An 11,712-nucleotide genomic window follows, 5' to 3' on the forward strand; every position below is an offset into this window, starting at 1 on the left:
TATTAGGGTGCTCAAACTGATTTGGGGATCAAGGTCAGTTTTAAATGACAAAGTTCCAATTTGAGGTGTGAAAAGCTATGCAGCTGGACCACAACCATCTTCCATCCTTTCACATCTTGTTCACATGTATTTTCAGATGTCTTTTGCTGCCGTTTCTGCACAAATCTTGTTTTACTTCAAAGGGCTTCCCACGTAATCAAGAATTACATAGTGAACATGACAATGTAATGGGATCAGTTTTACTAACCCCAAATTCCCGTGGCACACCTGGGGTCACCTGTAGACCATTTGCAGCACACTGTGGCACACTGGTTGAAAATCACTGATCTAGACCAACTCACTACTTATTGCAGAGAATCCAGAGCGAGAGCACTCTGAACACACAGCTGTTCAACCTCTGCTTGAAAACCTCCAATGAGAGAGAACCCACCCACTTCTAGAAAACCGGTTCCATTATTGAACTGATCTAACCTATTAAAGTTTTTTCCTAACGTTCAGCTGAAATCTACCCTTCTATAACTTAAGCACCTTAGGGTTGCTATCTGATACATACTTTCCTGGTGAATAACTCCCACAGAACATAATGGGACTTATTTCTGAGTAGACATGCATAGGTTGTGCTCTTAAAAGAAAATTGTTCAGTTGTTCAATACAAGGCGCAAATGGTCCAAAACATAACGTCACCCCCAAATCCATAAACTCAGCACTGGAGTGGGTCTTTGGTCCAAGTCATCATTGAGCTAACTTTGATCCAACTCCTAAACCAGAACCTATGAGAGGGGTAAAGGGGATAATTTGTACCTGGAACCAGGGTCAAAAAGGGGACCCAGGAGCCTAGGATCTTACATTTTCTGATTTCACCTGAATTCACTTGAATGTGTGGGATGCTGACTGCACAGTGGCAGCTGTTGCCGCAAGCCATATCTGCTGGGCCGAGGAATGCATACATGACACTCCTTAAAACAGTGTCAAATCTGGGAGGAAAGTGGTCCACTACAGTAGCTCTTTGGGTTGTGGATCTGTTAACTATGAAGGAATGTGTAGGAGCTCAGGGGCACAGCTGCAGGGCTACAGCTGCTGCAAAAGTCAGTTTTGGTACACACAGAACACTTTCCATTCTAGTATGAGTCTAAATACAATGGTGCTAATTTTCTGCAATGATTTTCTATATTTAAAAGGTTTGAGAGAGATTTAGGTGTGTTTGGTTTCTTATATTACTGTATCTAGCTGCTGATGCTATGTGGGCAGGTAGACCTGGGCTCCACATTGGGAAGCCTGGTAGACCTTGGCTCCAAGTACTATTCTATCCATCACCACCCCCTTGCCCTGCTTCACCCCCTCCCCATGCCTATTCTGCCCACTCCAGTCACCACCCTTCCCCCACACTATTTCACCCCTTCCCTCTTTGGGAAGGGGCCCAAAAGAAATTTTATAACTCCTGATAAAATTCCTCTTGGAGGCCCTGACCTAAACAGTCTTTAGTATATAGACCTTCATATATCCAAAACTTTGAGATGTGGATTTAATATAGCATTCAATATTTTTTTCCAAAGGACTAAGCAGAACTAACTAACTAACTAACTAACTAACTAACTAACTAACTAACTAACTAAATAAATAAATAAATAAATAAATAAATAAATAAATTAAAAATGATCTGTACATATACATTCAGTGCATTTCAGAGTTATGAAAGTGTTCCATGCACAATTTAATAAGCTATATGTATTTACCCCAGAAGGTCTGTTCTAATTTGCATGAAAACACCTAAAAGGTAAAATCAGGGTTTGCTTGGGATGATTTTCTAAGAAGCAAGTCAAGACAGGCAATGCGTGGAGCAAAATAATTAGTTCTACAGTTTCCTAATGACCTTTTTAAAGAGGCCTACTGTGAATACTTGGATTTTGATAAGTGGAAAATGAAATGCTAGAAAGAACAAGATGGATACAATCATAGTACTGAGCAAATACAATTATAGGCATAGAAAAAGTAATATACTTGTCATCGATATGACTTGGCAATACACATCACATATCATATATGGAGAGATACTATTGATAGGAATACAATTTTCAGCTATACAATTGACCAAGCTATCTTGAAGACATATGAGCAATTTTTAACTCTTTTAACTTTAATATATTTCAAGCCTACACATGCTAGCTGATATGCCTTTCCTTCCAGTGTGCCATACCTGTTGTTTAACTGGCTCTTTAACTGACCACTTCTGGTTTCTCCTGTCAGTCATTTCTCTTTTATGTGATTATATAATACTGGCCTAAAGGCATCAGATTCACTGGCAATGAAAGGCCAGGCTTGCTTTCTGCACTTCTCCAGTAAATGGTTTCGATTAATCAAGGTCAAAAAGAATGCTGTTGTCCTTATTGGCAGGGAGACTTCCAGAAAGTTGCAGCTATTTCTTCCAGAAATTTTCCACCCTTGCTCAAAAGGAGTGTGATTCTGTCTTCTCTCTAACACATTATTATACTACAGCACCCATGCTGCTTATATTTCTAAATAGAATCTGTTGTCAGCATTTGTTTGTTTGTTTATTACTTTAATGGTTTATATCTGTCTTTTTCTGAAGTCATAAATTAAGCAGCTTACAGGAATCATAAAATACATAAACGCAATAAGACTAACAAAAAAATTAAACCAGCACCACTGCAGGAACAATAACACCATAGAACCAAGAGATTAGCAAAGAAAATGAAAAAGGTTTCTACCTCAAAGTTGTGGTTTGTGTGTGTGTGTGTGTGTGTGTGTGTGTGTGTGTGTGTGTGAAAAAATTATTATGGGAAGGCCTTTGTAGATGCCTAACTTACAGCCCAGTTCTATCCAGGGAAACGGGGTTTATGACAGCGGAAAAATTTTCCACTGTTGTAAAATAGTTGCCGATGGCATGTGCAGCAATCCGTCAGAGGTCATTCTGCAAATGCAGCCACAAAAGGCAGCAGTGCCACAGCTTCACTGCCATGCCACCAGACTTGGTAAGTCGGTGGTGGGAGTAGGTGGTGGGCAGACAGGTGAGGGGGCAGGAGGACTGGAAGCACAACTGGAAGAAGAGAGGAGGACCCTGGGGCAGGGAGGAGGTGGGAGGGGTGAATCCAGTAGCATGATGGATCTTATCCTCTCCCACCCCTTTTCTCCCCTCAGACATATGCCACTGAAAGAGGTGGAGTATGTCCAAGGAGACACATAGACAACCCCAGAGCTTACACAAAGGAAAGAATAAATGTGTTGTGCTCACCTCCCATTTGCCCCTGGGTTACCTGCCCCTCTTCACTGGATGCAGTGGCAACATTTTGGCAAGTTTGCATCAGTACTGCCAGCAAGGGATAGATTTGGGGCCTTGTTAACTGAATTGCAGTTGAACAAGTGGTTTCCTCTTAGTAGACAGACATTGTATTGATAGGTATGTTTGTATGGAAGCAGGTGGTCCTGAAGGTAACTAGGAGTCCAGTGATCAACATGAGGACACTCATTCAATATCAAGCAGATTCTGAAAACACATGCAAGCCACACCTGTTAGTTAGATTTCTCTGTATGCAGATAAGATGAAATGTCAGTGACTTTTACTTTAAGAGAACTGACACTATTCCTATTGTGCTCTGCCACAGCCCATCTTTACTCATTTTTGCTTCAGATGCTCCTGCTTCACCGCCCCCAGCAGCAGCCTTGTTCTCTGGCATTGTAGCACAGACTCCTTCCAGTGTGGCTGTGACACAAAGGCAACACAATGCCACAATTCATGTTGCTGAGTTGACGCAATGGTCATGACGCTCTGCCCCATTTCTCTAGTGGTGCTGGTCTTTGAAGAACACAGCCTTAAGGCATGACATTCAGACACATTCTGAAGAGCAGGCGTTGCGCGACAGGTACAGGAAGGACAAAAAATGAAAGGATGCAAAATAACTTGAGAAGATGGGAATGCCGGAGTTTCCTTCCATTCATGCAGAACTGTTGACAGCAGTTCAAGAGACAGAATCTGAAGTGGCAGGTGCACAAAGGAAGGCTAATTAGTCGGTATCCTCCTTAGTGGAGAATTCAATCTCTGTTTTGCTTCCAGGGTCTTTATTGGCATGACAAATTAGGAAGCGTTGCCAAGACCAATTCTGTGCCTGGGCCCTCTGGGGATTGGCACCATGTGTCCATTTGGAGTTATCATTCATTTCTATTATTGTGGATGAATACCACCAATGAGTACCAAAACAATGACTGATTGGCTATGTTTCTATATCACTTTTTCATATACATGTGTTTTAACCTTTTTTTTTTTTTTTTTTTTTACAGTCAAACATGCATTCTCTTTTTTGGTTTAGGGACACAGGAAACTGCCCTGTCCTTCGACGGGGAGCTCACATCCTCATTGGCCCTACTAATAAATTACCCTCCCCAAAACTACTGTGGCACACCTATGGCTCATTCATGGCACACCAATGGTGGTGGTTGGCAACCTTCAGTCTCAAAAGACTGTGGTATAAGCCTACAGCACCCGGTATTCCCAGGCTGTCTCCCATCCAAGTACTAACCAGGCCTGACCCTGCTTAGCTTCCAAGATCAGATGAGATCAGGTATGTGCAGGGTAAGTGTACCATGGCAAAGCAGTTGAAAATAGCTGATCTAGGTCAGCATTGTCAGCACCAACAGCAGTGATTCTCCACTGATTCAGATAGGAATTTTACTCTGCCCTACCTGGATATGTCAGGGATGAACCTGAAGTCTTTTGCATACAAAGCATGTGCTCTATCACTGAGCCACATCATGTGCTTCCAATAATATTTAAGAATTTCTGGCAACAGGGTGGATGGAGCCAGAGTTCATATACCTTTAACCATTGCATAGAAAAGGAGATTTTGGCAGGTACAGCTCAACATGGAAGGGTTTCAAAAGCTGCACTTGCCGGAATTCCTTCTTCTATACAGTGCCTTAAGGCAGGGGTCTCCAAACTTTTTGGCCAGAGGGTCGCATCAAATATCTGGCATGGTGTGGAGGGCCGGAAAAAGAATTTAAATATAAAATTTAAATAAATAAATTGGAGATGGAACTTAGATGAGTGAACAAGTGAATGAATGGGCTCATTCATTCAACCTCTCTGGCCCTCAGAACACCCTCCAGACACAATCAGAGCACAGTTCTGGTCATGTTCAGTTGAGTGGGCCAGAGGCTTTCAGGGGACAAGACGTTGGCCGCGGGGCAGAAGAAGGCTTGCTGTGGGCCGCATCTGGCCCCCGGGCCGGGGTTTGGAGACCCCTGCTTTCAGGTATAGGCACTTCGGCCTCCACTGTGTCTGATCACCATGTCTGGCAATAACATAAGAAGAGCCCCGCTGAATCAGACCAAGGGTCCAGCTTCCAGTGTTTCACTATGGCCCACCAGATGCCTCAGGAAGCACACAAGGCAGCAAGAGGCCTGCATCCTGGTGGCCTCCCTTGCACCAATGGTTCTATACTTAATAAGTTCTGACTTAATTGTCCTGCAGAAATCTAAACCATAAAATGATGGTTTTATGTAGATAAGTAAAATTTCATCTTTGATTTCCTTGGGTTTCATTCCGGGGGTTAGGGGGTGGGATAAAAATTTCTAGAAAAAGTGAAATACATGCAATGCTGATTTCATTAAAAGTTGTCAAGTCACCTTACTAATTGAAGATCATTAAGTGTATTATGTACAACTTAGCATTTTTATTGTACTGTTTACTATATTTGTAAAATTTAAAAAGTATAAATGACTTGCAGTGCAATCCTAGGCATGTTTACTCAGAAGTAAGTTCCACTGAGCCTATGGTGCAATCCTGATTTGCGCTGGAACAGGCAAGCCAGGAGGCTTGCGCTGTATCCAGTGCAGGATTGTGGCCAGCAGCAGCTTAGCCAGCGGCAAGGGGAAACTTTTCCCCTTACACCTGGGTAAGGGCTGCTGGCCACAATGGGTCTCCTCGGACTTGTGCCACCTCAAGAGTGGAGTGGCTTGAAGCCCCACCTCCGGCTCCCCACGCGCCTGCCCCGGGGTCACCCATGGCCCGCCCTCCCCTCACCCAGCAACGCCTCCCTCCCTCCTCCTCCCCGCCCCCCCATGCCTACCTTTTCCACTTGTGTTGGCGCAGGCAGGCCGACACAAGTGGCAGAGGGGAAGCCGGTGCGGCGGCTTCTGTCAGCCTCTGCAGGCCAGCGCTTCTCAGAGCGCCGGCCTGGCTTCCCCTCTAGGAGGCGCAAACGAGCTTTACGACACGTTTGTGACCCTCCCAGGCTGGCCCAAGGGACTTGGGCTAGCCAAACTGCAGGTTTGGATTGCGCCCTATGTATTTTTTCCTAGGCATAAACCTCAGTGGGCAGTAGGGGAATTACATCTGAGTAGACATGCTACAGATCGCACTGCTACTTTCCCAGTGTTGGTTCCTATATGTAATTTCTTGGGAATGAGCCTAATTAAACACAATGGGACTTACTTTCTGAGTACATATGCACAGATTGTGCTGTAAGGTACCTAAGCACAGTTTATGCAGTTATGTTTTACCAGTTGAGTAAACGGGGGAAGAACAAAAGCTAAACAGAAATCATCAATGTTGTATCAGCAAAAGGCAGTTTTTGAATCCTGCTCCCTGGATTGGAAAAGGAAGAGGACAGAGAAGAAGAAGAAATGTGGAGTGGAGAGCTTTGGAGAGTGGGAGGAGCAGAGGCTGGTACATTGTTGGGCAAGGGGGAAGCCTCTGGCATGCCACCTCAGGTGTCAGAAGGTCTTGGGCAGGCCTGATTTCACAGGCTATGCATGCAACTCCAACTTGCTTCTGGTGAGGGGCCCCAGGGTATTGAGCCTTAGAGGACTTGGACTGGACCGTTGGATATAAAGCAGAACATTTGCTGAAAGTCAGTGGGCAGAACTGCATCTGCTAAATACAGAAGACTTGTTGTGGGGGAAGGAAGGGTTAAAGGAACCACACTGCTGTCTCTGCGCACAGCATGCAGGCTTTTGACCCAAGTTCTTGAAATCAGCAATTCATGAAACAATATATGAGGTGTTGATAATAATGAAGGATCCAAGTGGGTAAGATGGGGAGGAAAGAACAGTATTCAAAAAGGTCACTCTTTCCATAGTGTGATGTTGTTCTTTCAGTTCAGCCAGGAACTCGTGTAGGTGCCAAGCATGCACACTAAAGAATTTCTAAGAAAGGGATTGATTATTCCACTCAGCAGGATATCTGGATGCTATTCATTCAGTGAGGGATATGACAATGCAGCTGATATCCATGAAGATTTATTTTGGTCCATTTCCTCACAACAGTTATCACATTCCTTGGAATCTAGGGACTGACAACTTCTCAGCAACCAGTCTGCTGCCAAAGAAAATGGAAGCATTCCTCTACGACGCACAATTTACATTGTACAAAAAGGGTACAGATAATCATACTAAACTTAACTAACTGAGCTACATTTAAAGTGTTATTATTGATGTTGTGTTACTGCTGTTTTTGGTGACTTCCTAATAATACAGGTATAACCTAATTATCCACAAATTTTTCACCCATGGTTTTATCTCAAGGCGATGAGAAGGGCCCTTTAAAGGAAAGGAATAAAGTTGTTTAACATAGCCTCATTAATGTGAGAGATGGCAGCCGACTGCCAGCATCAATCATTCTTTCTCCAGGCACTTAGAACAGCTTCAGTCCAAGGCAAGCAACCCCTCCCTTCCCCTTGAGCAAGTGAAAGAAAGATAATCGCTTTGCATTCTTTTCCAGTACTGCACTCTGGGTGAAGGGAGGGGTCACTGGCACGAAGCTTTTCTAAGTGCCTGGAGAGAGACTGATTGATGGATTATCTGCCTAATGACTCTGTCTTACATCACAAAGGCAAGTAAGTTTTTCAATTGCCTAACAAAGAGAAATTGTTTTTTTAAATGGATTTGCTTTAATGAGATTTTTACCATCCACCTGAGTTCTGGGAACAGAACCCTGGTGAATAACGAGACTCAACCTGTATAAGCAAAAATAGACAGTGTGCTCTGGCGGCAGAGTACATGTATTAATCAATGCATTATGTTATTTTTAATTACCGAAAGCACAATTTTACAGATTGTTTGCTCACTTATTTGATCAGCTAAGAGATCACTAGTATCTTTAATTTGAAAGAGGTTGCAGTTAAAAGTCACAATCCCAAGTAGTTTGTTCCAGTAAAGTTACCATATGCAAGCAATTTCTTTTTCAGTACAGGGGCAGACCAATCCTGAGCTGCTTGGGGCGCCCAGCTTCAGCGGCATCAAGAACGGCTGCCGCCATATCCTGCGTGCCTCGGGCTACCACAGGTGGCACTTTGGGAGAAGGGGACTTTTGTCCCCTTCTCCTGGGTAAGGGAAGCAGTCCCACAATGGAGCTAATCACTTTACCACAGACCAAAAGGTTGGCGGTTAAGGCGTTCGTGTAGGGCGCCGAGCCCCACACAAACGCCTTGGATCCAGTGGAGCCGAGCTCCACGAACCCGTCTCCCTCCCTCCCCTGGCACGCCTTCATGGAATCCAGTCTGTCATGTGCAAGATGAGGATAGGGAAGGCTTATCTCTCTCCCCTGGAAATCAGTGCATTCTCCTTTAAGAGTCAGTGGAAGGAATGCTGCAATTCTCAGCATTGCCTCTGTTGCCATTACAGGGAGGGAGGATCCTAGTGTTACCAGCATGTACCAGGTTCCTATCCCTGTTCCTTTCCCCCTCACTCTCCTCAGTTTTCTGTCAGCAAAATGGCTGGCACAGATCCAAGGAGAACCAATTCAGCCAGTGGAGGCTTGCCCCAGGGTACTTGCCCAGGGTATAGGAATGAAAGTTCCCTTACCATGCAGAGACCTCTGTGACTGCCCTCCACAATAGGATGCAGTGCACACACCATTGGCATTGATGGGGGGGGGGGTAGGATTTGGCTGAAACTGTGCATGATCCCACTTCAGCTTTGGTTTCCTCTGCCTCTGGCCTTTCTGATCTTTATCTTCATGGTCTGGCACAACCCCAGACCACCCTGACCAGGCCCCCATGACCTTCAGCTGCTGGCAATCAGAACCCTTGAGCAGTAACCCAGTTCAAAGCCAGCACATGGTCTGAGATTTTGCTCCATTTCAACAAACTAGAGAGTGACTGTAATATGCTCACTGAATAACTAGCATGAAAAATATTTGTCTTGTTTGTTTTAAACCTCTTGTCTGTCATTGGCACCAGGTACCTTCCTTGTGGTCCTTTAGGCTTCATTAAGTAATTTTTGCCACTGGAAATCAAAGAGTAGCATGTAACCTTGATTTAATTAGGCTGCAGTCTGAGACCTTCAATGCCAAACAGCTGACATCATTAAAAATTACTCTATCAAGACTCATTAGCCCACATATGTTGTGATAACTTCATTATTACTATTATTATTTTTTAAGGTTTTCATGTTCTTAAATTACTTGGCCATTTAACAGCTGTATAGTGTCATGGCTGCAACAAATTTAAGCTGAAAGAGCAAGAACAAAACATGGTATTGTTATGTAGATCTTCCTAGTAATACAAAAGACAGTGGGGATTTCTCGCAGCTTATAAAAAAACAACAACAGTCCATTGAACATATTGTTATAAATCAGCCTTTTTTCCAGATTTTCCATCACATATCATGAACTTTCCATATTTCAGACAGATAATACTATAATTACCTTTGTGGGCTCTGGGCAACTAATTTTTTACTGGATAAAAGCTTTTATGAGATACTGGACAGCTTGACAGCACTTATTAACAACAGTAGATCACAGAAACAGCAAAAACAAAAGTTTCTTGGACAGCTTTTTAATATTTTCAATAAACACAAGTAATGCTCCGGAAAGATAAAAAAGTGATCAGGCAAAACAAAACACCTTCAGCTGCAGAAATGACTGTTATTCTGCATTAACTATGTGTATGAGAGAGAGAGAACAAATTGAAATGTATTTCCATATTTTTAAAAAATCAGAAAATTATTTCTTTTTAGGGTGCAACTAAACCAAACATTCAAAAATGAAATCTCCATTTTAAAAATATTTTGATAGCAGGTGTGGAAGGTGTGGTGGGGAGGATTACCTGATCTGGAAAGGAGCACAGCACTTCAGGGGCGGGGGAGTTAATGCTTTGCACCTTAATGAAATGCAACCCCAGAGACAGGCCTTCAGACAGGGTGACTAGATTCAATGGAGGCCAGAGTGCCTATACCTTTAACCATGGAAGAGGGAATGTTGGCAGGTGCAACTCAACATGGAAGGGTTTAAAAACCTGCACTTACCAAAATTTCATCTTCTATACAATGCTTAAGGTATAGGCACTCTGGCCTCCATTATATCTGGTCACCCTGCTTTCAGAGCAGAAACTGCATACACCCTGCATAGGTGTATAAAATAGCAGCTGGGGAGAGCAATCTCATGGGAAAGGTTTCTGATCCCTCTTGTTTATTTATTTTAAATGGGGTGCCATATTCACAGATCCTGTATAGTCTACCATCTTCAAATGCTGCAGGACAATAAACGCTACAACAAAAGCTGAAGGTTACTTATGGTAATTCAAGAAGAAATAGAGCAGCATATCTATAATTAGAGCTATATTTTATTTGGCTAGTTAGGCTGCCATCCTACACACACTTATCTGGCAATGTGTTGCACTGAACTCAATGGGACTTACATCTGAGTAGATATGGATGGGATTGTGCTATTAGTTTAGAAACAATGCTTTCTAAAATGCATTTTTTTAAAAAAGAGAAGATAGTAACAGTATTATGGCCATTGGAATATAAAAAAAATTAATATGACTGTAATATTGGCCTTGTTATTTCTGAAAATGGGTATACAAAGAGGCATTACTGTAGCAGACTTTCTGGAAGAAGAAAACATCAAGAAGCTATTTTTTCCTGCTAAGCATTTAAAACCGTTGCTTAATTTTGCTGAATGAGAAAAGAAGGTGCCAGGGCTCAACATGGTGATGCTGTCTGCAGAGTCGAGACAGCATCTTTTGCCTTAGGTGCAGTGGCATAGCTAGAAGGGGTGCGAAGCACTAAGTTTTGCATTCACCTGTTTTGCTCCCACCGCCCAGGATGGCTTTGAAGGGCCCCCCCCCCCGCTTGCATGCTGCAGTGAAACTCCCTGTAAAACTTAGAGCTTTGCACCCCCTCTCACTACTCCACTGCCTAGGTGCCCTTTCTTCTAACCGTCACTACATTGGAACATTTGCATTCACAGACCATTGAGGATCAATAACATGGCACCTCCTCAGATGAGGATACAGGATAAACTAAATAGATCAACAATTTAAGCAGTACAATAGTTTAAAGCAGGGGTGTCCAAAGTTGTTGGCAGGAGGGCCACATCATCTCTCTGACACTGTGTCGGGGGCCCAGGGAAAAAAAGAATTAATTTACATTTAAAATTTGAATAAATTTACATAAGTTTACATAAATGAATATATTAAAGATCAACTTTTATGAATGAATGAATGTCTTGCAATAGCTCAAGGTCTATAAGGCTGGCCTTTCCTTTGCTGCCGCTGCTGCATCACAGACGTGAAACAGCAAGCAGTGCAGGGAGCCCTCATCCCACAGCTCATGTGAGAGGTCAAACAGTTGCCCTCACACTGAGAGCAGTTGCATCAAGCCAGCACGGGCTCCAGCAAGTCTCCGGAGGGCCAGAGGCTCATTGGAGATTGGGGACTCCCTGAGGGCCGCATTGGGAGTCCTCGAGGGCCGCAAGTG

General features: G+C 43.4%; 1 pseudogene; it reads right to left on the bottom strand.

The window, feature by feature from the left end:
- Nucleotides 1–4,483: 4,483 nt before the first annotated feature.
- On the bottom strand, nt 4,484–4,602 carry LOC136646677 (5S ribosomal RNA; annotated as a pseudogene).
- Nucleotides 4,603–11,712: the final 7,110 nt, after the last annotated feature.

This window comes from Tiliqua scincoides, chromosome 3 (assembly GCF_035046505.1).
Source record: "Tiliqua scincoides isolate rTilSci1 chromosome 3, rTilSci1.hap2, whole genome shotgun sequence".
Taxonomy (NCBI): Eukaryota; Metazoa; Chordata; class Lepidosauria; order Squamata; family Scincidae; genus Tiliqua; species Tiliqua scincoides.